This window comes from Scyliorhinus torazame, chromosome 1 (genome assembly GCF_047496885.1).
Source record: "Scyliorhinus torazame isolate Kashiwa2021f chromosome 1, sScyTor2.1, whole genome shotgun sequence".
NCBI lineage: Eukaryota > Metazoa > Chordata > Chondrichthyes > Carcharhiniformes > Scyliorhinidae > Scyliorhinus > Scyliorhinus torazame.
In genome coordinates this window covers 33119721-33143081 of record NC_092707.1, presented here as the reverse complement: position 1 = coordinate 33143081, position 23361 = coordinate 33119721, and the positions used below count along the sequence as shown (strand labels likewise).

Below are 23361 nucleotides of genomic sequence, written 5' to 3'. Positions count from 1 at the left end.
TACCACATTCACCCCCCTGTTAAAATTGAGTCCGGCGGGGGTGGTGGATAACTATATACAATTAGAAATTTTAATATTTACAGAGCAGTAAAAAAATGTCTCTGGTCATCCGGCGGGCTGGTCAGAGGTTCAGCCGGTCCGGTGCCTTGATGGTTCTTTGAGTTCGACGAAGCGGTGACGGCGATGTTGGCGCTGTCGTGGTCGAAGTTGACTCCGGGAGCGTGCCAAAATCCTCTTCATCAACGGGGGTGGGCAGGGGGAGGACGGACGGTCCTGGAGGGGGGGGGGGGGGGGCGCGCCGGGGGCGATGTGGGGGTGGAACCTGCTGGTGCCAGGTCCCTGAGGGAGACTGTATCCTGGCGGCCGTCGGGGAACGCCACGTAGGCGTACTGGGGGTTTGCGTGGAGCAGGCGCACCCTCTCCACCAACGGATCCGCCTTGTGGAGCCGCACATAGAACATAGAACGATACAGCGCAGTACAGGCCCTTCGGCCCACGATGTTGCACCAAAACAAAAGCCATCTAACCTACACTATACCATTATCATCCATGTGTTTATCCAATAAACTTTTAAATGCCCTCAATGTTGGCGAGTTCACTACTGTAGCAGGTAGGGCATTCCACGGCCTCACTACTCTTTGCGTAAAGAACCTACCTCTGACCTCTGTCCTATATCTATTACCCCTCAGTTTAAAGTTATGTCCCCTCGTGCCAGCCATTTCCATCCGCGGGAGAAGGCTCTCACTGTCCACCCTATCCAACTCCCTGATCATTTTGTATGCCTCTATTAAGTCTCCTCTTAACCTTCTTCTCTCCAACGAAAACAACCTCAAGTCCGTCAGCCTTTCCTCATAAGATTTTCCCTCCATACCAGGCAACATCCTGGTAAATCTCCTCTGCACCCGCTCCAAAGCCTCCACGTCCTTCCTATAATGCGGTGACCAGAACTGTACGCAATACTCCAAATGCGGCCGTACCAGAGTTCTGTACAGCTGCAACATGACCTCCTGACTCCGGAACTCAATCCCTCTACCAATAAAGGCCAACACTCCATAGGCCTTCTTCACCACCCTATCAACCTGGGTGGCAACTTTCAAGGATCTATGTACATGGACACCTAGATCCCTCTGCTCATCCACACTTCCAAGAACTTTACCATTAGCCAAATATTCCGCATTCCTGTTATTCCTTCCAAAGTGAATCACCTCACACTTCTCTACATTAAACTCCATTTGCCACCTCTCAGCCCAGCTCTGCAGCTTATCTATATCCCTCTGTAACCTGCTACTTCCTTCCACACTATCGACAACACCACCAACTTTAGTATCGTCTGCAAATTTACTCACCCACCCTTCTGCGCCTTCCTCTAGGTCATTGATAAAAGTGACAAACAGCAACGGCCCCAGAACAGATCCTTGTGGTACTCCACTTGTGACTGAACTCCATTCTGAACATTTCCCATCAACCACCACCCTCTGTCTTCTTTCAGCTAGCCAATTTCTGATCCACATCTCTAAATCACCCTCAATCCCCAGCCTCCGTATTTTCTGCAATAGCCTACCGTGGGGAACCTTATCAAACGCTTTGCTGAAATCCATATACACCACATCAACTGCTCTACCCTCGTCTACCTGTTCAGTCACCTTCTCAAAGAACTCGATAAGGTTTGTGAGGCATGACCTACCCTTCACAAAGCCATGCTGACTATCCCTGATCATATTCTTCCTATCTAGATGATTATAAATCTTGTCTCTTATAATCCCCTCCAAGACTTTACCCACTACAGACGTGAGGCTCACCGGTCTATAGTTGCCAGGGTTGTCTCTGCTCCCCTTTTTGAACAAAGGGACCACATTTGCTATCCTCCAGTCCTCTGGCACTATTCCTGTATCCAATGATGACATAAAAATCAAAGCCAATGGTCCAGCAATCTGTTCCCTGGCCTCCCAGAGAATCCTAGGATAAATCCCATCAGGTCCCGGGGACTTATCTATTTTCAGCCTGTCCAGAATTGCCAACACCTCTTCCCTACGTACCTCAATGCCATCTAATCTACTTACCTGGAGCTCAGCATTCTCCTCCACAACATTATCTTTTTCCTGAGTGAATACTGACGAAAAATATTCATTTAGTATCTCGCCTATCTCTTCAGACTCTACACACAACTTCCCATCCCTGTCCTTGACTGGTCCTACTCTTTCCCTAGTCATTCGCTTATTCCTGACATACCTATAGAAAGCTTTTGGGTTTTCCTTGATCCTTCCTGCCAAATACTTCTCATGTCCCCTCCTTGCTCGTCTTAGCTCTCTCTTTAGATCCTTCCTCGCTACCTTGTAACTATCCATCGCCCCAACTGAAACTTCACACCTCATCTTCACATAGGCCTCCTTCTTCCTCTTAACAAGAGATTCCACTTCTTTGGTAAACCACGGTTCCCTCGCTCGGCACCTTCCTCCCTGCCTGACCGGTACATACTTATCAAGAACACGCAGTAGCTGATCCTTGAACAAGCTCCACTTATCCAGTGTGTCCAACACTTGCAGCCTACTTCTCCACCTTATTCCCCCCAAGTCACGTCTAATGGCATCATAATTTCCCTTCTCCCAGCTATAACTCTTATAGGGTGTATACTTATCCCTTTCCATCCTTAACGTAAACGTCACCGAATTGTGGTCACTGTCCCCAAAGTGCTCACCTACCTCCAAATCCAACACCTGGCCTGGTTCATTACCCAAAACCAAATCCAATGTGGCCTCGCCTCTTGTTGGCCTGTCAACAAACTGTGTCAGGAAACCCTCCTGCACACACTGTACAAAAAACGACCCATCTAATGTACTCGAACTATATCTTTTCCAGTCAATATTTGGAAAGTTAAAGTCTCCCATAATAACTACCCTGTTACTTTTGCTCTTATCCAGGATCATCCTCGCCATCCTTTCCTCTACATCCCTAGAACTATTTGGAGGCCTATAGAAAACTCCCAACAGGGTGACCTCTCCTTTCCTGTTTCTAACGTCAGCCCATACTACCTCGGAAGATGAGTCCCCATCTAGCATCCTCTCCGCCACCGTAATACTGCTCTTGACTAGCAGCGCCACACCTCCCCCTCTTTTGCCTCCTTCTCTGAGCTTACTAAAACACCTAAACCCCGGAACCTGCAACATCCATTCCTGTCCCTGCTCTATCCATGTCTCCGAAATGGCCACAACATCGAAGTCCCAGGTACCAACCCATGCTGCCAGTTCCCCTACCTTATTTCATATACTCCTGGCATTGAAGTAGACACACTTCAAACCACCTACCTGAACACTGGCCCCCTCCTGCGACGTCAAATCTGAGCTCCTGACCTCTATACTCTCATTCTCCCTAACCCTAAAACTACAATCCAGGTTCCCATGCCCCTGCTGCATGTTTACAGAGAAGCACGGTTCCCGAAGCTGTAAGCCAAGTTGGGAGCGATACCCCAGATGTGGACTTCCTGGGGAAGGCAAAAAGACGTTCATGTGGTGTACTGTTAGTGGCAGTGCAGAGTAATGAGCGAATGGAATGTCGTGCATCAGGGAGGACCTCTTGCCAGCGGGAGACCGGGAGATTCCTGGACCGCAGGGCCAGCTGGACGACCCTCCATACCGTCCCATTCTCCCTTTCTACCTGTCCGTTTCCCCGGGGGTTGTAGCTCGTCGTTCTGCGGGAGGCGATACCCCTGCTGAGCAGGAACTGACGTAGCTCATCACTCATGAATGAGGATCCCCTGTCACTGTGGATGTAGGGGGGAAGCCGAACAGAGTGAAGATAGAATTAAGGGCTTTAATGACGGTGGCAGACGTCATGTCGGGGCACGGGATGGCAAAGCGAAACCGGGAGTATTCATCGATCACACTGAGGAAATGTGTGTCGATCGGAGGAGGGGAGGGGGCCTTTGAAATCCACGCTGAGGCGTTCAAAGGGGCGGGAGGCCTTCACCAGGCGCGCGCAGTCCGGTCGGTAGAAGTGCGGCTTGCACTCTACACAGACCTGGCAGTCCTTGGTGATTGTCCTTACTTCCTTGACGGAGTAGGGCAAATTTCGTGCGTTGATGAAATGGTACAACCGAGTGACCCCTGGGTGACAAAGGCTGTGTCGTGCAGGGTCCGGAGTCGGTCTACTTGTGCGCTGGCACATGTATCTCGGGATAGGGCGTCTGGGGGCTTGTTGAGTTTGCCAGGGCGATACTTAATCTTGTAATAATAGGTGGAGAGCTCGATTCTCCACCGCAAGATTTTATCGTTCTTGATCTTGCCCCGCTGTGTGTTGTTGAACATGAAGGCTACCGACCGTTGGTCAGTGAGGAGAGTGAATCTCCTGCCAGCCAGGTAATGCCTCCAATGTCGCACAGCCTCAACGTTAGCCTGGGCCTCTTTTTTGATGGATGAGTGTCGCATTTCAGAGGCATGGGGGATGCGGGAAAAGAATGCCACGGGCCTGCCTGCCTGGTTGAGGGTGGCGGCAAGGGCGACGTCCGATGCGCTGCTTTCTACTTGGAAAGGAAGTGTTTCGTCTACAGCGTGCATTCCAGCTTTGGCAATATCAGCTCTGATCCGGGCGAAAGCCTATTGGGCCTTGGCCGTCAGGGGGAAATGAGTGGACTGTATGAGTGGGCGGGCCTTATTCGCATAGTTTGGGACCCGCTGCGCGTAATATGAGAAGAACCCCAGGCAACGTTTGAGGGCCTTGGGGCAGTGTGGGAGGCGGAGCTCCATGAGGGGGCGCATGCGGTCGGGATCGGGCCCCAGAACTCCGTTCTGGACCACGTAGCCGAGGATGGCTAAGCGGTTTGTACGGAACACACACTTCTCCTTGTTATACGTGAGGTTGAGGAGAGTGGCGGTGCGGAGAAATTTAGCGAGGTTAGCATCGTGGTCCTGCTGGTCATGGCCGCAGATGGTCACATTGTCTAGGTACGGAAACGTAGCGCGCAAGCCGTACCAGTCGACCATTCGGTTCATCTCCCTTTGGAAGATCGAAACCCCGTTGGTGACGCCGAGGGGACCCTAAGGAAGTGATATAGACGGCCGTCTGCCTCGAAGGCGGTGTATGGACGGTCCGATTTACGGATGGGGAGCTGGTGGTAAGCGGATTTCAGGTCCACCGTTGAGAAGACCCGGTACTGTGCAATCTGGTTAACCGTGTCAGATATGCGTGGGAGGGGGTACGCGTCGAGCTGCGTGTACCTGTTGATGGTCTGGCTGTAGTCCACGACCATTCGGTTTTTCTCCCCAGACTTAACCACTACCACCGAGTTCTCCAGGGGCTGTTGCTGGCCTCGATGACTCCTTCCTGAAGCAACCGCTGGACCTCGGACCTGATGAAGGCCTTATCCTGGGTGCTGTACCGACTGCTCCTGGTTGCAATGGGTTTGCAAAGAGGGAAGGAGGATAGACCTTTAGGGTCATGAGGCCGCACACTGAGGGGTGGTAAGGGTCCGTCGAATTTAAGGGTCAGGCTCTGGAAGTTGCACTGGAAGTCCAGGCCGAGGATAAGTGCAGTGCAGAGGTTAGGGAGGACATAGAGGCGAAAGCCGTGGAGCTCTACGCCTTGGACTGTGAGTGTGACCATGCAGTACCCCCGTATCGCTATGCGATGGGATCCGGAGGCCAGGGAGACACTTTGATTGATAGGGTGTACCTTAAGGGAGCAGCGCCTTACCTTATTTGGGTGTACAAAGCTCTCGGTGCTCCCGGAGTCCAGTAGGCAGGAGGTCACATGGCCGTTGACTTTCACACTGGTGTATGCGTTGGTCAGATTATGTGGTCGGGACTGGTCAATTGCCATTGGAGGCAAGCCGTGGTTGATTTTCGGGTAGTGAGGCGGCCGTTGAGTTGAGGTCCTGGAACGCCGTTGGTGTCCATGTGCTGCGGGGTGGACAAAATGGCGGTGCCCGGCGGTCCTTGGGATTACAAAATGGCGGTGCCCATGGAATGCACGTTGTGGGAGTGGAGCAAGATGGAGGCGCCCATGAAACGCACGTGTTGTGCGGGGGAGAAGATGGCGGCGCCTATTGGTCGCACATGGACTGGGGAGGAGAGGAGGATGGCAGCGCCCATTGTCCGTGACCCGGGCGGGGGGGGAATCGCGTCCGCTGAGCGGGCCTGGCACACCGCAGCGGAGTGGCCCTTCTTCCCGCAGGCCTTACAGAGGGCAGCGCGGGCTGGGCAGCGTTGGCCGGGGTGTTTTTGCTGGCCGCAAAAATAGCATTGGGGCCTCCCGGATATCACTGGCTGGCGTGTAACGCAGGCGTATTGGGTGGGCAGTTCCGTGTGGGGCCCATGAAGCATAGGAGGGGTGGGCCACACGGTTGGGGGCGTAGGACTGGACATTGCGCAGGGCAACCGTCATGGAGAGCGCTAGTGTTTTAGTCTCTGCGAGGTCGCGCGTGGCCCCTTCTAGGAGTCGCTGCCTGATAACATCAGACCCAATCCCAGTCACAAAAGCGTCCCGCATAATGATATCCGAGTGCTCCTTAGCTGTAACGTCCTGGCAGTCAAAGTCCCGAACTAGTGGGATCAGGGCCCTCCAGAAGTCCTCGATTGACTCACCAGGTAGTTGAGTACGCGTTGCGAGCGCGTGTCTGGCGAAGAGCGTGTTCGTCTTCTGTTCATAATTTTCTTTGAGTCGAGTCATGGCATCAACGTAATTGGGCGCATCCTGGATCAGCGGGAAGACTTTGGATCCGAGTCCTTAGTACAATATTTGGATCTTCTGAGCCTCTGGAACAGGGGTCGGCGCCGCGTTGATATACGCTTCAAAACAAGCTAGCCAGTGCTGGAAGTCCTTTCTGGCGTCGCTTGCGTGTTGATCCAGCTGCAGGCGATCAAGTTTAATCCGGAGGTCCATCTTCTGAATCTGATACTAATAAATTGAGGCATGATCAATTTGACTGGAGACGAAGTTGAATCCAAACTGAGGCTTTATTAGTATCAGATGTGTGGCCTCCCATAGCAGCTGGCGAAATGGCTGCGAGCTAGAGGCCACGCATATTTATAAGCCACCTCCTGAGCTAGCATGCAGGGGCCACAGGTGAACCTGTAGTGCAGGTTCTACCGTACAACCTCTAATATCAGAACACAGTGGTTTACCACACATAGTAGCTTTACCCAGTTCACAAATCTTGGTCCAATCCCAAACCGCTCCAGAACTGCCATCAAGTACCCCCATTCTACCCAGTCAAACGCCTTCTCAGCGTCCAATGCCACAACCACCTCTGTTTCCTTCCCCTCTGCCGGTGCCATAACGACGTTCAATACCCTTCTCATGTTTGAAAAGAGCTGCCTCCCTCTGCCTCCTCGTTCTTGATCCTTTCAAGAGAGGGAACAGTTTCTCCCCATCTACTCTGTCCAGCCCCTTCATGATTTTGAACATCTTTATAAATTCTCCTCTCCGCCTTCTCTACAAGAACAGTCCCAACCTCTCCAATCCATTCTCATAACTGAAGTTTCTCATCCCTGGAACCATTCTTGGAAACCTCTTCTGCACTCTCTCCAATGCATTCACATCCTTCCTATAGGGGGGAGATTTGTTAGTGCTCTTTGGGGGGGTTTAAACTAATGCAGCAGGGGCATGGGAAACTGGATTGTAGTTTTAGGGTAAGGGAGAATGAGAGTACAGAGGCCAGGAGCTCAGATTTGACGTCGCAGGAGGGGGCCAGTGTTCAGGTAGGTGGTTTGAAGTGTGTCTACTTCAATGCCAGGAGTATACGAAATAAGGTAGGGGAACTGGCAGCATGGGTTGGTACCTGGGACTTCGATGTTGTGGCCATTTCGGAGACATGGATAGAGCAGGGACAGGAATGGATGTTGCAGGTTCCGGGGTTTAGGTGTTTTAGTAAGCTCAGAGAAGGAGGCAAAAGAGGGGGAGGTGTGGCGCTGCTAGTCAAGAGCAGTATTACGGTGGCGGAGAGGATGCTAGATGGGGACTCATCTTCCGAGGTAGTATGGGCTGAGGTTAGAAACATGAAAGGAGAGGTCACACTGTTGGGAGTCTTCTATAGGCCTCCAAATAGTTCTAGGGATGTAGAGGAAAGGATGGCGAGGTGATCCTGGATAAGAGCGAAAGTAACAGGGTAGTTATTATGGGAGACTTTAACTTTCCAAATATTGACTGGAAAAGATATAGTTCGAGTACATTAGATGGGTCGTTTTTTGTACAGTGTGTGCAGGAGGGTTTCCTGACACAGTTTGTTGATAGGCCAACAAGAGGCGAGGCCACATTGGATTTGGTTTTGGGTAATGAACCAGGCCAGGTGTTGGATTTGAAGGTAGGTGAGCACTTTGGGGACAGTGACCACAATTCGGTGACGTTTACGTTAAGGATGGAAAGGGATAAGTATACACCGCAGGGCAAGAGTTACAGCTGGGGGAAGGGAAATTATGATGCCATTAGACGTGACTTGGGGGGGATAAGGTGGAGAAGTAGGCTGCAAGTGTTGGACACACTGGATAAGTGGAGCTTGTTCAAGGATCAGCTACTGCGTGTTCTTGATAAGTATGTACCGGTCAGGCAGGGAGGAAGGTGCCGAGCAAGGGAACCGTGGTTTACCAAAGAAGTGGAATCTCTTGTTAAGAGGAAGAAGGAGGCCTATGTGAAGATGAGGTGTGAAGTTTCAGTTGGGGCGATGGATAGTTACAAGGTAGCGAGGAAGGATCTAAAGAGAGAGCTAAGACGAGCAAGGAGGGGACATGAGAAGTATTTGGCAGGAAGGATCAAGGAAAACCCAAAAGCTTTCTATAGGTATGTCAGGAATAAGCGAATGACTAGGGAAAGAGTAGGACCAGTCAAGGACAGGGATGGGAAGTTGTGTGTAGAGTCTGAAGGGATAGGCGAGATACTAAATGAATATTTTGTGTCAGTATTCACTCAGGAAAAAGATAATGTTGTGGAGGAGAATGCTGAGCTCCAGGTAAATAGATTAGATGGCATTGAGGTACGTAGGGAAGAGGTGTTGGCAATTCTGGACAGGCTGAAAATAGATAAGTCCCCGGGACCTGATGGGATTTATCCTAGGATTCTCTGGGAGGCCAGGGAACAGATTGCTGGACCATTGGCTTTGATTTTTATGTCATCATTGGATACAGGAATAGTGCCAGAGGACTGGAGGATAGCAAATGTGGTCCCTTTGTTCAAAAAGGGGAGCAGAGACAACCCCGGCAACTATAGACCGGTGAGCCTCACGTCTGTAGTGGGTAAAGTCTTGGAGGGGATTATAAGAGACAAGATTTATAATCATCTAGATAGGAAGAATATGATCAGGGATAGTCAGCATGGCTTTGTGAAGGGTAGGTCATGCCTCACAAACCTTATCGAGTTCTTTGAGAAGGTGACTGAACAGGTAGACGAGGGTAGAGCAGTTGATGTGGTGTATATGGATTTCAGCAAAGCGTTTGATAAGGTTCCCCACGGTAGGCTATTGCAGAAAATACGGAGGCTGGGGATTGAGGGTGATTTAGAGATGTGGATCAGAAATTGGCTAGCTGAAAGAAGACAGAGGGTGGTGGTTGATGGGAAATGTTCAGAATGGAGTTCTGTCACAAGTGGAGTACCACAAGGATCTGTTCTGGGGCCGTTGCTCTTTGTCATTTTTATCAATGACCTAGAGGAAGGCGCAGAAGGGTGGGTGAGTAAATTTGCAGATGATACTAAAGTCGGTGGTGTTGTCGATAGTGTGGAAGGAAGTAGCAGGTTACAGAGGGATATAGATAAGCTGCAGTGCTGGGCTGAGAGGTGGCAAATGGAGTTTAATGTAGAGAAGTGTGAGGTGATTCACTTTGGAAGGAAAAACAGGAATGTGGAATATTTGGCTAATGGAAAAGTTCTTGGAAGTGTGGATGAGCAGAGGGATCTAGGTGTCCATGTACATAGATCCCTGAAAGTTGCCACCCAGGTTGATAGGGTGGTGAAGAAGGCCTATGGAGTGTTGGCCTTTATTGGTAGAGGGATTGAGTTCCGGAGTCAGGAGGTCATGTTGCAGCTGTACAGAACTCTGGTACGGCCACATTTGGAGTATTGCGTACAGTTCTGGTCACCGCATTATAGGAAGGACGTGGAGGCTTTGGAACGGGTGCAGAGGAGATTTACCAGGATGTTGCCTGGTATGGAGGGAAAATCTTATGAGGAAAGGCTGATGGACTTGAGGTTGTTTTCGTTAGAGAGAAGAAGGTTAAGAGGAGACTTAATAGAGGCATACAAAATGATCAGAGGGTTAGATAGGGTGGACAGTGAGAGCCTTCTCCCGCGGATGGAAATGGCTAGCACGAGGGGACATAGCCTTAAACTGAGGGGTAATAGATATAGGACAGAGGTCAGGGGTAGGTTCTTTACGCAAAGAGTAGTGAGGCCGTGGAATGCCCTACCTGCTACAGTAGTGAACTCGCCAACATTGAGGGCATTTAAAAGTTTATTGGATAAACATATGGATGATAATGGTATAGTGTAGGTTAGATGGCTTTTGTTTCGGTGCAACATCGTGGGCCGAAGGGCCTGTACTGCGCTGTATTGTTCTATGTTCTATAGTGTGATACCCAGAACTGTACGCAATACTCCTGCCGAGGTATAAATAAGTGCCTTGTATATGTTCAACATAACCTCCTTGCTGTAGTACTCTATGCCCCATTAATAAAGCCCAGGGTACTGTATGCTTTATTTAACTGCTCTCTCCACCTGTCCTGCCACCTTGAATGATCTATGCACATCCACACCCATATCCCTCTGCACCTACACTCCCTTAAGAACTGTACCCCTTTCAAATTGTACAGCCTTTCAAACTACTGACCCATCTCAAATTTCCCTTTGTCCTTCAAAGTCCTTGAATGTGTCATTGCCTCTGAAATCATGCCCATTTTTCCCAGAACTCCAAGTTTGCATTCCTCCAATCAGATTTCTGCCCCGCCATAGTACTGAAACAGCTCTTATAAAAGTCACAAATGGCAACTTTGGTGATTGTAACAAAGGTAAACGATCCCTACCCATCTTTCTCGGCCTGTCTGCACACTTTGACATAATTGACCATATCATCCTCCTCCAAAGCCTCTCCAATGTTGTCTGGTTGGGTGAGGCTGCTTTCACAGGATTCCATTTTTTTCTATATAATCATTGCCCAAATATTATTTCTAAATTATTGTCCTCCTCTTGCTCCTTTTCTGCTAATGTCTATCCAAGGATCTACCCAATTTCGGTAACAGTGACCACAATTCAGTAAGTTTTAAAGTACTGGTGGACAAGGATAAGAGTGGTCCTAGGATGAATGTGCTAAATTGGGGGAAGGCTAATTATAACAATATTAGGCGGGAACTGAAGAACATAGATTGGGGGCGGATGTTTGAGGGCAAATCAACATCTGACATGTGGGAGGCTTTCAAGTGTCAGTTGAAAGGAATTCAGGACCGGCATGTTCCTGTGAGGAAGAAGGATAAATACGGCAATTTTCGGGTACCTTGGATGACGAGAGATATTGTAGGCCTTGTCAAAAAGAAAAAGGAGGCATTTGTCAGGGCTAAAAAGCTGGGAACAGACGAAGCCTGCGTGGAATATAAGGAAAGTAGGAAGGAACTTAAGCAAGGAGTCAGGAGGGCTAGAAGGGGTCACGAAAAGTCATTGGCAAATAGGGTTAAGGAAAATCCCAAGGCATTTTACACGTACATAAAAAGCAAGAGGGTAGCCAGGGAAAGGGTTGGCCCACTGAAGGATAGGCAAGGGAATCTATGTGTGGAGCCAGAGGAAATGGGCAAGGTACTAAATGAATACTTTGCATCAGTATTCACCAAAGAGAAGAAATTGGTAGATGTTGAGTCTGGAAAAGGGTGTGTAGATAGCCTGGGTCACATTGAGATCCAAAAAGACGAGGTGTTGGGTGTCTTAAAAAATATTAAGGTAGATAAGTCCCCAAGGCCTGATGGGATCTATCCCAGAATACTGAAGGAGGCTGGAGAGGAAATTGCTGAGGCCTTGACAGAAATCTTTGGATCCTCGCTGTCTTCAGGGGATGTCCCGGAGGACTGGAGAATAGCCAATGTTGTTCCTCTGTTTAAGAAGGGTAACAAGGATAATCCCGGGAACTACAGGCCGGTGAGCCTTACTTCAGTGGTAGGGAAATTACTGGAGAGAATTCTTCGAGACAGGATCTACTCCCATTTGGAAGCAAATGGACGTATTAGTGAGAGGCAGCACTGTTTTGTGAAGGGGAGGTCGTGTCTCACTAACTTGATAGAGTTTTTCGAGGAGGTCACTAAGATGATTGATGCAGGTAGGGCAGTGGATGTTGTCTATATGGACTTCAGTAAGGCCTTTGACAAGGTCCCTCATGGTAGACTAGTACAAAAGGTGAAGTCACACGGGATCAGGGGTGAGCTGGCAAGGTGGATACAGAACTGGCTAGGCCATAGAAGGCAGAGAGTAGCAATGGAAGGATGCTTTTCTCATTGGAGGGCTGTGACCAGTGGTGTTCCACAGGGATCAGTGCTGGGACCTTTGCTCTTTGTAGTATATATAAATGATTTGGAGGAAAATGTAACTGGTCTGATTAGTAAGTTTGCAGATGACACAAAGGTTGGTGGAATTGCGGATAGCGATGAGGACTGTCGGAGGATACAGCAGGATTTAGATTGTTTGGAGACTTGGGCGGAGAGATGGCAGATAGAGTTTAATCCGGACAAATATGAGGTAATGCATTTTGGAAGGTCTAATGCAGGTAGGGAATATACAGTGAATGGCAGAACCCTCAAGAGTATTGAAAGTCAAAGAGATCTAGGAGTACAGGTCCACAGGTCATTGAAAGTGGCAACACAGGTGGAGAAGGTAGTCAAGAAGGCATACGGCATGCTTGCCTTCATTGGCCGGGGCATTGAGTATAAGAATTGGCAAGTCATGTTGCAGCTGTATAGAACCTTAGTTAGGCCACACTTGGAGTATAGTGTTCAATTCTGGTCGCCACACTACCAGAAGGATGTGGAGGCTTTAGAGAGGGTGCAGAAGAGATTTACCAGAATGTTGCCTGGTATGGAGGGCATTAGCTATGAGGAGCGGTTGAATAAACTCGGTTTGTTCTCACTGGAACGAAGGAGGTTGAGGGGAGACCTGATAGAGGTATACAAAATTATGAGGGGCATAGACAGAGTGGATAGTCAGAGGCTTTTCCCCAGGGTAGAGGGGTCAATTACTAGGGGGCATAGGTTTAAGGTGAGAGGGGCAAGGTTTAGAGTAGATGTACGAGGCAAGTTTTTACGCAGAGGGTAGTGGGTGCCTGGAACTCGCTACCGGAGGAGGTGGTGGAAGCAGGGACGATAGTGACATTTAAGGGGCATCTTGACAAATACATGAATAGGATGGGAATAGAGGGATACGGACCCAGGAAGTGTAGAAGATTGTAGTTTAGTCGGGCAGCATGGTCGGCACGGGCTTGGAGGGCCGAAGGGCCTGTTCCTGTGCTGTACATTTCTTTGTTCTTTGTACCCTTGGCCACAACCACCTGCCTCAACCCCCATCCCTACATCCGAAATAAGTGTTTTTTTTGTCATCTGTACTTCACCACCTCTTTGGACACCTCCATTGATGCTAAATTATCAGACAGCTTGTCCAACATTCAGTGCCGGATGAGCAGAAATTTCCTCCAAATAAACACGGGAAGGTCTGAAGCCATTGTTCTTTAAAAAATAAATTTAGAGTACCCAATTTTATTTTTTCCCAATTAAGGGGCAATTTAGCATGGCTAATCCACCTAGCCTGCACATCTTTGGATTGTGGGGGGTGAGACCCTCGCAAACACGGGGAAAATGTGCAAACTCCCCACAAACAGTAACCCGGGGCAGGGATTGAAACCGGGTCCTCAGCGCCAAGAGGCAGCAGTGCTAACTACTGCGCCACCGTGCCGCCCCTGAAGCCATTATTTTTGATACTTACGTCAAAGCTTAGTCCAGAACTACTGTCTCCATCCCACTTCCGAGCAGGAGTACGAGGCTAAATCAGGCTATTCACAACCTTGGTCTCCTATTTGACCGCATAAAGAGCATCCAACCACATATTCCGGTGGCGACATGTAGATGGAGGTCGCACATTAGGTGGCTCCTGCTAGAGTCTCTGGTTTTTGGACTTTTATGCCCGGTCTCAGGGTTAGTTTTTGGATGAGCTGGTGTAGGGAGTCATAAGGAAGTTGGGGAATGTCGAAGTCCCAGAAGAAAGGTGCTGGAAAGAAGGGGGCGAGCGAAAGTTCGCTGGCGAGTGTTGCTATGAGTCCCGCAGGAAGAAAGATGGAAGGGACCGGGTTGGCAGGTGGGGCCGCTCCCCTCATGGTTGAAACTCTGACCGAAGTGAAGGCAGTGGAGTTTGAAAGGCTGATTGCCAAACATTTGGAGGTGTTTCGGAGGAAGATAACGGCTTCGCTTAACGAATGGGTGGAGGCGGTGAATGCCCTGGCAAAGGCGGCGTGATGAAGACGGAATAAGGAGAGAACTTGAAGGGGGTGGAGGAGGCACTGTCTCCGCACAGCGACCAGTTCACTTCAATGGGTGAGGAGCTGCGGAGGGCGGCGGAGGTCAACGAAGAGCTCAGAGCCAATGTGGAAGACCTGGATAACAGGTCGAGGAGGCAAAATTTGAGGATTGTGGGTCTGTACGAAGGGGTGGAGGGCCCTCGGCCGACCAAGTACTTTGCAAATGTAATTATTTTTAAATTTAGAGTACCCAATTCTGTTTTTTCCAATTAAGGAGCAATTTAGCATTGCCAATCTACCTACCAAGCACATCTGTGGGTTGTGGGGCAAGACCCACGCAAACACGGGGAGAATGTGCAAACTCCACACGGACAGTAACCCGGGCCGGGATCGAACCCGGGTCCTCAGCAGCGTGAGGCAGCAGTGCTAACCACTGCGCCACCCTGTACTTTGCAAAGATGTTTGTTGAGTTGAGGGGGAGGTGAAGAACCCTCCCGCTACGAGTCAGACAGGGCACATCGGTCGCTCAAGACAAAGCCTAAAGTGAATGAGCCACCAAGGGCGGTCAGAGTCTGCTTCCACATATGAAGGAGCAGGTCTTGAGCTGGGCGAAGCAGAGATGTAAAGCGCAAAGGCGTTGGTACATACATATACCAAGACCTGGCGGCAGAGTTGGCGAGGAAGCAGGCGGCCTTTGGAAGGGTGAAGGCGCCACTGTATGGCAGCGGACTGAGGTTTGAAATGGTCTACACAGCGAAGCTGAGAGTGACTCATAACTCAAAGAACTTTTATTTTGAGATGGTGGAGGTGTTCGTTAAGGCTGAAGGACTGGGACTGAGATGAGAGTTTTGATTTGGACTCGGTTGGTGGGGACGGAGAATGTTTTTCTTGCTGAGTGTTTTGGTGAACCGGGGTGTGTCCCATGAGTTGAGATGGAGGAGAAAACAGGTCCCAGCAGCGCTCACTTAATCTGTCGGGAGGGAACGCAAAGGCGTTGGCCGGGCTCATGAGGGAGATTGGGAGGTTGACCCGTGGAGGTTTTTAACCTGAAGGACCAGGTGTATTCATTTCTCTCCCTGGTGCACAAGGTTATTTTTAAGGATTTAAGTCCGAATGACGTGCTTGTTAGGTGAATTTAACATTCTGAATTCTCCCTCAGTGTACCCGAACAGGTGTCGGAGTGTGGCGACTAGGGGATTTTCACAGTAACTTCATTGCAGTGTTAATATATCACAGTGGGCTAAACAGCTGGCTTGTAATGCAGAACAAGGCAGCAGCGTGGTTCAATTCCCGTACCAGCCTCCACGAACAGGCGCCGGAATGGGGCTTTTCACAGTAACTTCACTGAAGCCTACTTGTGACAATAAGCGATTATTATTATTATTATTATTAATATAAGCCTACTTGTGACAATAATAAAGATTATTATTGACTTGTTTGTGGTGGGAGAGGCGTTATTGACCGGAGTTGAGGGCAGAGTATTCGGCAATTGTGATTTCGGATCACGCTCCGCATTGGATGGATGTGGTACTGGAGAAGGGGTGCAGGATGGATGTGGGCTTGTTGGCAGACCGGAGCTTCTGTGACAAGATAGCGAAGGTGACTGAGGAGTAAGTGGGGTTCAATTGCACGGGGGGAGGTTTCACCGTCGGTGGTTTGGGAGGCTCTGAAGGCGGTGGTGAGGGGGGAGGTGATCTTGTTTAAAGCCAAGGTATATAGGGAAGAGAGGGAGGAACGTCAATGGTTGATAGAAGAGATATTGAAGGTGGATGGGAGGTACGCAGGGGACCTGGACCGAGACCCCTGACAAAGTGAAAGAAGTTGCAGGTGAGGCTTGACCTATTGACAACAGGGAAAGCGGTGCATCAGTTGAGAAGGGCAAGGGGGACTGTCAATGAGTATGGGTAGAAGGCATGGCGTATGTTGGCAGGTCAGTTCCGTAGGGAGGCTGTGGCGAGAGAAATAGTGGGGTGCGGGACAGGACGGGTCGGGGGGGGGGGGGGGGGGGGGGGGGGGCGGCTCCAGAACAGATTAATAAGGTGGTTGAGGAGTTTTATAGGGACTTGTTTAAGTCGGAGCCACCAGAGGATGAGCGGGAGATGAGGGAGTTCCTGGGCGGGTCAGAGTGCCCGAGTGGAGAGGGCAAGGCTGGAGGAGCAGATGGGGATGGATGAGTGAAGGTGACAATCGGGAGGATGCAGGCAGGGGCCGGATGGGCTCCCATCCAATTTAATAAAAGGTGTAGGGATAGGCTGGTGTCGCTAATGGGGGAAATGTTCGAGGATGCGATGGACAGACCGGTCTTGCTGCAAACAATGGGGCAGGCTCGTTGTTGCTTAAGAAGGACAAGGATTTGATAGAGTGTGGGTGGTACAGGCCCATATCACTGCTGAATGTGGATGTCAAGATATTGGCAAAGGTGCTGCCGTTAAGATTGGGGGTGTGAGGGAAGCACGGTGGCACAGTGGTTAGCACTGCAGCCTCAAGGCGCCGAGGTCCCAGGTTCGATCCCGGCTCTGGGTCACTGTCCGTGTGGAGTTTGCACAGTCTCCCCGTGTTTGCGTGGGTTTTGCCCCCACTTTACAAAGTCTAGGATGAGCCGACATTTCGAGGGGGTGGAGGATGTCTGAGATCGATGTGGGAGGGGCCCTGCGAACTATGTACGTATGTGTTAGGCCTGCCCAAAGCTGGAAAGGTTCTGGAGGGTGGTTCTCAGCACCATTTTGGGGTTCTGCATGTGGATGTGGAGCCCAGTCCCCTGGAAGCCATATTCAGGAGCCCAGTCCCCTGGAAGCCATATTCGCCCCTCTCTCAGTTCATCTGCTGCTGAAACCCTCACTCATAACTTTGTTACTACTAGACTCTGAACTATACCAATGTGCTCCTGGCTAGTCTCCCATATTTTACCTTCCTTAAACCCGAGGTCATCCAAAACACCGTTGCATGTGTCTAAACTCACAACGTCCCTTCACCCCTGTGCTCACTGACCTACATTAAAATCAAGACATTGTTTGGCAATGAGTCAAAATTCTCAGCCTTGCTATCCAATCCCCTCATGACCTCACCTCTCACTATCTCTGAGACCTCCCCCAGCCCCACAACTCTCCAAGAGATGTTCGCTCATCTAATTCTGGTCACTGGAGCATCCCCAATTTTTTATAGTACAGGCAGGGGACCAAGAAAGGGGGATAGGGGATCTACTGCTGAGGAGGGCGGAGGGGAGCTTCCGGTAACTGGGGATCCAGATAGCCAGGAGCTGAGGGGCCCTACATAAACTGAATCTGATGAGGTTGGTGGAGCAGATGGAGGAGGACTTCAAAAGATGGGACATGTTACCGCTCTCGCTAGCGGGTAGAGTGCAATCGGTCAAAATGGTGGTCCTTCCGAGGTTTCTTTTTGTGTTTCAGTGCCTTCCCATCGTGATCACCAAGGTCTTTTTTAAGGGAGTAGGCAGGAGTATTATGGGGTTTGTGTGGGCGAACAGGACCCCGAGGGTAAGGAGAGGGTTTCTAGAACGCAGTAGGGACCGATGAGGGTTGGCGCTGTCAAACCTAGGGAGCTACTACTGGGCAGCAAATGTGGCAATGATCCGCAAGTGGGTGATGGAGGGAGAGGGGGTGGCATGGAAGAGGGTGGAGATGGCGTCCTGTAAAGTAACGAGCCTGGGGGCGTTGGTGACGGCACCGCTGCCGCTCTCGCCGTCAAAGTATACCACGAGCAGGTGGTGGCAGCAACGCTAAGGATCTGGGGCCAGTGGAGACAGCACAGGGGTGCAATGGGAGCCTCGGTGTGGTCCTCGATCAGGGGTAACCACCGGTTTGTCACGGGGAGGATGGACGGGGGGTTTCAGAGCTGGCATCAGGCGAGGATTAGAAGAATGGGGGACCTGTTCATTGATGGGACGTTTGCGAGCCTAGGGGCACTGGAGGAGAAGTTTGAGATACCCTCGGGAAATGCTTTTAGATACATGCAGGTGAGGGCGTTTGTGAGGCGACAGGTGAGGGAGTTCCCGTTGCTCCCGGCACAGGAAATTCAAGACAGGGTGATCTCGGATGTATGGGTCGGGGAGGGCAAGGTGTCGGCAATATACCAGGAGATGAAAGAAGAGGGGGAAGTATTGGTAGAGGAGCCGAAGGGTAAATGGGAGGAGGAGCTGGGGGAGGAGATCGAGGAGGGGTTATGGGCTGATGCCCTAGGTAGGGTTAATTCCTCCTCCTCGTGTGCCAGGCTCAGCCTGATACAATTTAAGGTGGTTCACAGAGCGCACTTGACGGGGGCAAGGTTGAGTAGGTTCTTTGGGGTAGAGGACAGATGTGGAAGGTGCTCAGGGAGTCCGGCGAACCATGTCCATATGTTTTGGTCATGCCCGGCACTGGAGGGGTTCTGGAGAGGAGTGGCGGGAGCAATATCTCAGGTGGTGAAAGTCCGGGTCAAGCCAAGCTGGGGGCTAGCAATATTTGGAGTAGTGGACGAGCCGGGAGTGCAGGAGGCGAAAGAGGCTGGCATTCTGGCCTTTGTGTCCCTAGTAGCCCGACGAAAGATCTTGCTAATGTGGAAGGAGGCGAAGCCCCCCAGCGTGAAGGCCTGGATAAACGACATGGCTGGGTTCATTAAGCTGGAGAGGATAAAGTTTGCCTTGAGAGGGTCTGCACAGGGGTTCTACAGGCGGTGGCAACCATTCCTAGACTATCTCGCGGAGCGTTAGAGGAAGGTCGGTCAGCAGCAGCAGCAACCCGGGGGGGGGGGGGGGGGGGGGGGGGGGGGTCCTGTGGGGGGGGGGGGGGCTTGCCTGGGGGGTGGTTGAGCAAGAGAAAACATGAAGGATTTGGGAAACTGGCACGTGCAGGAGAGAGCCAGTGTACAAAGCTATGTAACATATCGTTTTATCATGTATATATCTTGCTATGTGCGATTTCTTGCTATTTTGTTACGAGGGGTTTGTAAGGGTGAAAAATTGTGTTAAAAAACTTTAATAAATATATTTTAAAATTAAAAAAAAAACATATCACAGTTACCCAAGCCACATACTAAAACATATATTACTAAAGGCTACCAGTCCTTTTTAGGCTGTCATACAATAACTGGACTAAATCTACTCACTCATTAAAACAGTGTGTCTGTAGTGAATACTATATCTATCAATTTGATCAAATTGAATTGATCTTATCATTAACAGGCATTGCCAACCAGTGGAGAGATGTAACAACAGCCAGAGAGCTTAAGATTTTTCACAAACCGCAAATAAATGATAATGGTCAGAGCTACTAACAAAAAGTTTTCAGCAATTGCTTCTTATAATCCAGATATACCCTATTGTGAAGAACAGCTGTTAAGAATTAGTTGTGACATTCTAATGGAAAGTTTTACAATCATCAGTACACCTGCTAGTGTTTTTTTTAGGTGAAGAAAAATCTTCTATATCTGCCGTTATAACTGATTTTATGTATTTCCCTTATTGGTACAAAGACAGTTGACAGGAAGCCAGTGTCCAGTGGCGCACCACAGGGATATGTGCTAGGTCCCCTACTGTTTGTCGTTATAAAAACAACATGAATGTATATATGGGGGGTAGGATCTGTTAAGACGTTTTAGTTGCTGTGATATGAAGAGTCTAACGTTCTGCTCCTTTTTCACAAACACATTTATTTCATTCCAACAGCCTTTGCACAAAACTCTAACTATACATCACCTGACAGAGGCCACCTGAAGCCCCTTTACATATGTGTCAATTAATGGATACTTAACATAAATGAGACAACTAATTGCAATGTCTCTTAACCCATTACTTCAGTCTCCCCTTACTTGGAGAAAAAAAATTAGGTGAAAACAAAATTTCAAGAAACTCAAAAACACACACATGATTCCCCCCCCCTTTTTTTTGTTTGAATGAGAAAGGAAAAAAAACAGTCACAGAGACAAACGCCCTTCATTAACAATATCCAAAAGTTTCTGTGAACTCGCCCCTCTTTTCGTAAAACAGTCTGACAGTTGATAGCTCCTGTCTACCCATTTAATTTTTGTTATTTCCCCTCTGTCCAACATCTGCTTCAAACTTGCGATGTCTATCCGTAACCTCCATTCATTGACACTTTTTGTAGAGTGCACATTTTCCCACAGGGATTTATTGTCAATGTGACAGTCAATAGGTATATTACCCAATTCCCCTAATCCCAAAATTTCTGTCAATATCATATTTATATAAAAGGCCATATCCACCGCCTCTACAAGGCTTAACGTCTCAGCAGCCAAAGTGATTTTTACCACTCTCCTTATTTTCTTTGTTTCCCACACAAGCGGGCAACATTTACCATTGTTCCCCAATAGGAAAATTATAAAACCTCCTGCACTTGAAACCCCATCACATAAATTTGCGTAGGACGCATCACTATAAACTATTGAGTTTCAAGTGCCTAAGGTCACCTAAAACCGTGAACTTCAAAACACACTCCTGCATTTTTAGTTTGGCCAACGCTTTATTTGTTCTTATTAAGTCTTCCACTTTGGGATCATTCATTTTTGTACTCAACTCTAAGACATCAAAACTCACGTCCGGTCTAGTCTGACTACCTAACCAGTTCAGTTGCCCAATTAAACTTTGCAGTTGCTCTTTTTCTATCTTTGAAACCATTGCGTCTTTTTGTGAAACTCGGCCACGACTAATTGCTATTGGGCTGATGCTTTCCAAATAAGATTGCTGACGTAATGTTGCCCCTAACTTAGTCTGTCCAATTTCCAGTCCAATATATTTTAATGCACCGGAAGCCTGACTTCCAACCCTGAATTTTTTCCTCAAACCAGAGATTACAATCGCTCAAAATCCCACCCCACAAAACATCATCGACATGCATCATAAAAATGCCAGAAAGATTTCCTTTACAGTGCCAGTAAAACATTGCAGGATCTGCTTTCACCTGCCAACGGCCTAACTTTAACAAAACTGACCTTACCGAAAAATGCCATACTCTAGATGCATCATTTAATCCATATACACATTTGTTCAACTTCCAGAGTACCCCTTTCTGTGTTAGCTGCTTCTTTAGGAGGACGGAGAAAAATGTCTCTCTGGAGCTGATGCCCCTGCAAAAAGGCAGCTTTTATATCTATAGATTTGCATTCCCATGCCTTTGTGGCTAATAGAGCCAAGAAGATCTTTAAAATAACCTTTCCTGCTGTAGGTGAATCTACCCTTAAATCCTGATCTTCTAAGTTTTCTTCAAATCCCCTTGCCACAAGCCTGGCCTTTGCCTTATAAGTTCCATCCGGAAGAACCTTTTCCATGCAAATCCATCTGTGGGATAGAGCTCTTTGTCCCCTATCCGGTACTTCCGTGTACACCCCAAATTCACTCCAACTATGCAATTCTTGCTGTTTAGCTTCTTTGATAACTTTTTCATCTAATTTATTTGAAGCCACCAAAATCTCACGTGCATGTGGGCTTCTACTCCTATTAGTATTCGTAGTCTTACTCATGTTCCGAGATCTTGATAAACTACGTCCCCTCTACCCCCTGGTATCTCGTTCTGTATTGCTACTGCTTGATCTTTCCCTTCTGCTGTGGGATGTCCTTTCAATAGTTCTCGACCTTTTCCTGCGGACCGGTTCACTATCCGATGTACTATCTGAACTGGCACTGCGTTTCTGTGCCCTCCATTTTTGAACTTTGTTTTTCCAATCCATTGTCTTGACTCCTTCCCCTGAATGCTGTACATTCAACCAATGTTTATACTTTCCAGTGGCCTTCCCTGCTCTACTAATAACAGTTGCACCCTTCCATTGACTAGACCCTTCAGGCAAGTATGTCACTTTTGTACCAACTTTTGGCAGTTGCCCTTTCGGAAAAATGGCCTGTTCTAATTCATCAGAAGTGTTGTGTTCCTCCACAGAAACCCTGTGGTCCTCATAGTTCATAGATTATCATAGAATTTACAGTGCAGAAGGAGGCCATTCGGCCCATCGAGTCTGCACCGGCTCTTGGAAAGAGCACCCTACCCAAGGTCAACACCGCCACCCTATCCCCATAACCCCATCCAACACTAAGGGCAATTTTGGACACTAAGGGCAATTTTGGACACTAAGGGCAATTTATCATGGCCAATCCACCTAACCTGCACATCTTTGGACTGTGGGAGGAAACCGGGGCACCCGGAGGAAACCCACGCACACACGGGGAGGATGTGCAGACTCCGCACAGACAGTGACCCAAGCCGGAATCGAACCTGGGACCCTGGAGCTGTGAAGCAATTGTGCTATCTACAAGGCTACCGTGCTGCCCCACGTTCTGTAACACATGCGTACCAGATGACTCTGGTTCCTCGTCATGTCTGTCTGCTCGGTCTAAATTTGAAAATTTGTAATCTGTACCCATTATCCTTGATGAATGTACCCTAACAGTTTGATTACCATGTTGCAAAATAATTGTTCTGCCATCTATGCCTATGATCTTCCCTGGGCCTTTCCATTCATTAGAATTGTCTCTCTTATAGTATACCATGCCTCCTTGCTGAAAAACGGCATCTGATGGCCGTACGTTATGTCTTAAAGCTCTGCGAATTCTTTCAGAGACTTCTGCTTCCAAAAAAGCTTTTCTACTGCTATGTAATGCATTTAAATGTTCAGCAAAACCAGGGCTAATTGTAGTCCCCTCCCAAGCTGGAGGCTGGTCATCCAAAATGGACGGAATTTTAGGATTTCTACCAAACACTAATTGATAAGGACTATAGCCCCCAACCATCTGCAATGAATTCTTTGCATGTACTGCCCATGCTAAAGCTGAATTTAGCCTGCAATTTGGTCGATCTGCCAAAATTTTCCGAAGCATGTCATCGATGACAGCATGATTTCTTTCACAGACACCATTACTAAATGGGCTTCTGCTGCCGTATTCATAACTCTGATATTCATATTTT

General features: G+C 48.9%; 1 protein-coding gene across 2 annotated transcripts in view; it reads right to left on the bottom strand.

The window, feature by feature from the left end:
* Positions 1-23361, bottom strand: part of LOC140395928 (transmembrane protein 248-like) — a 91928-nt gene that overhangs the window by 31854 nt on the left and 36713 nt on the right. The gene's annotated exons all lie outside the window — the stretch shown is intronic.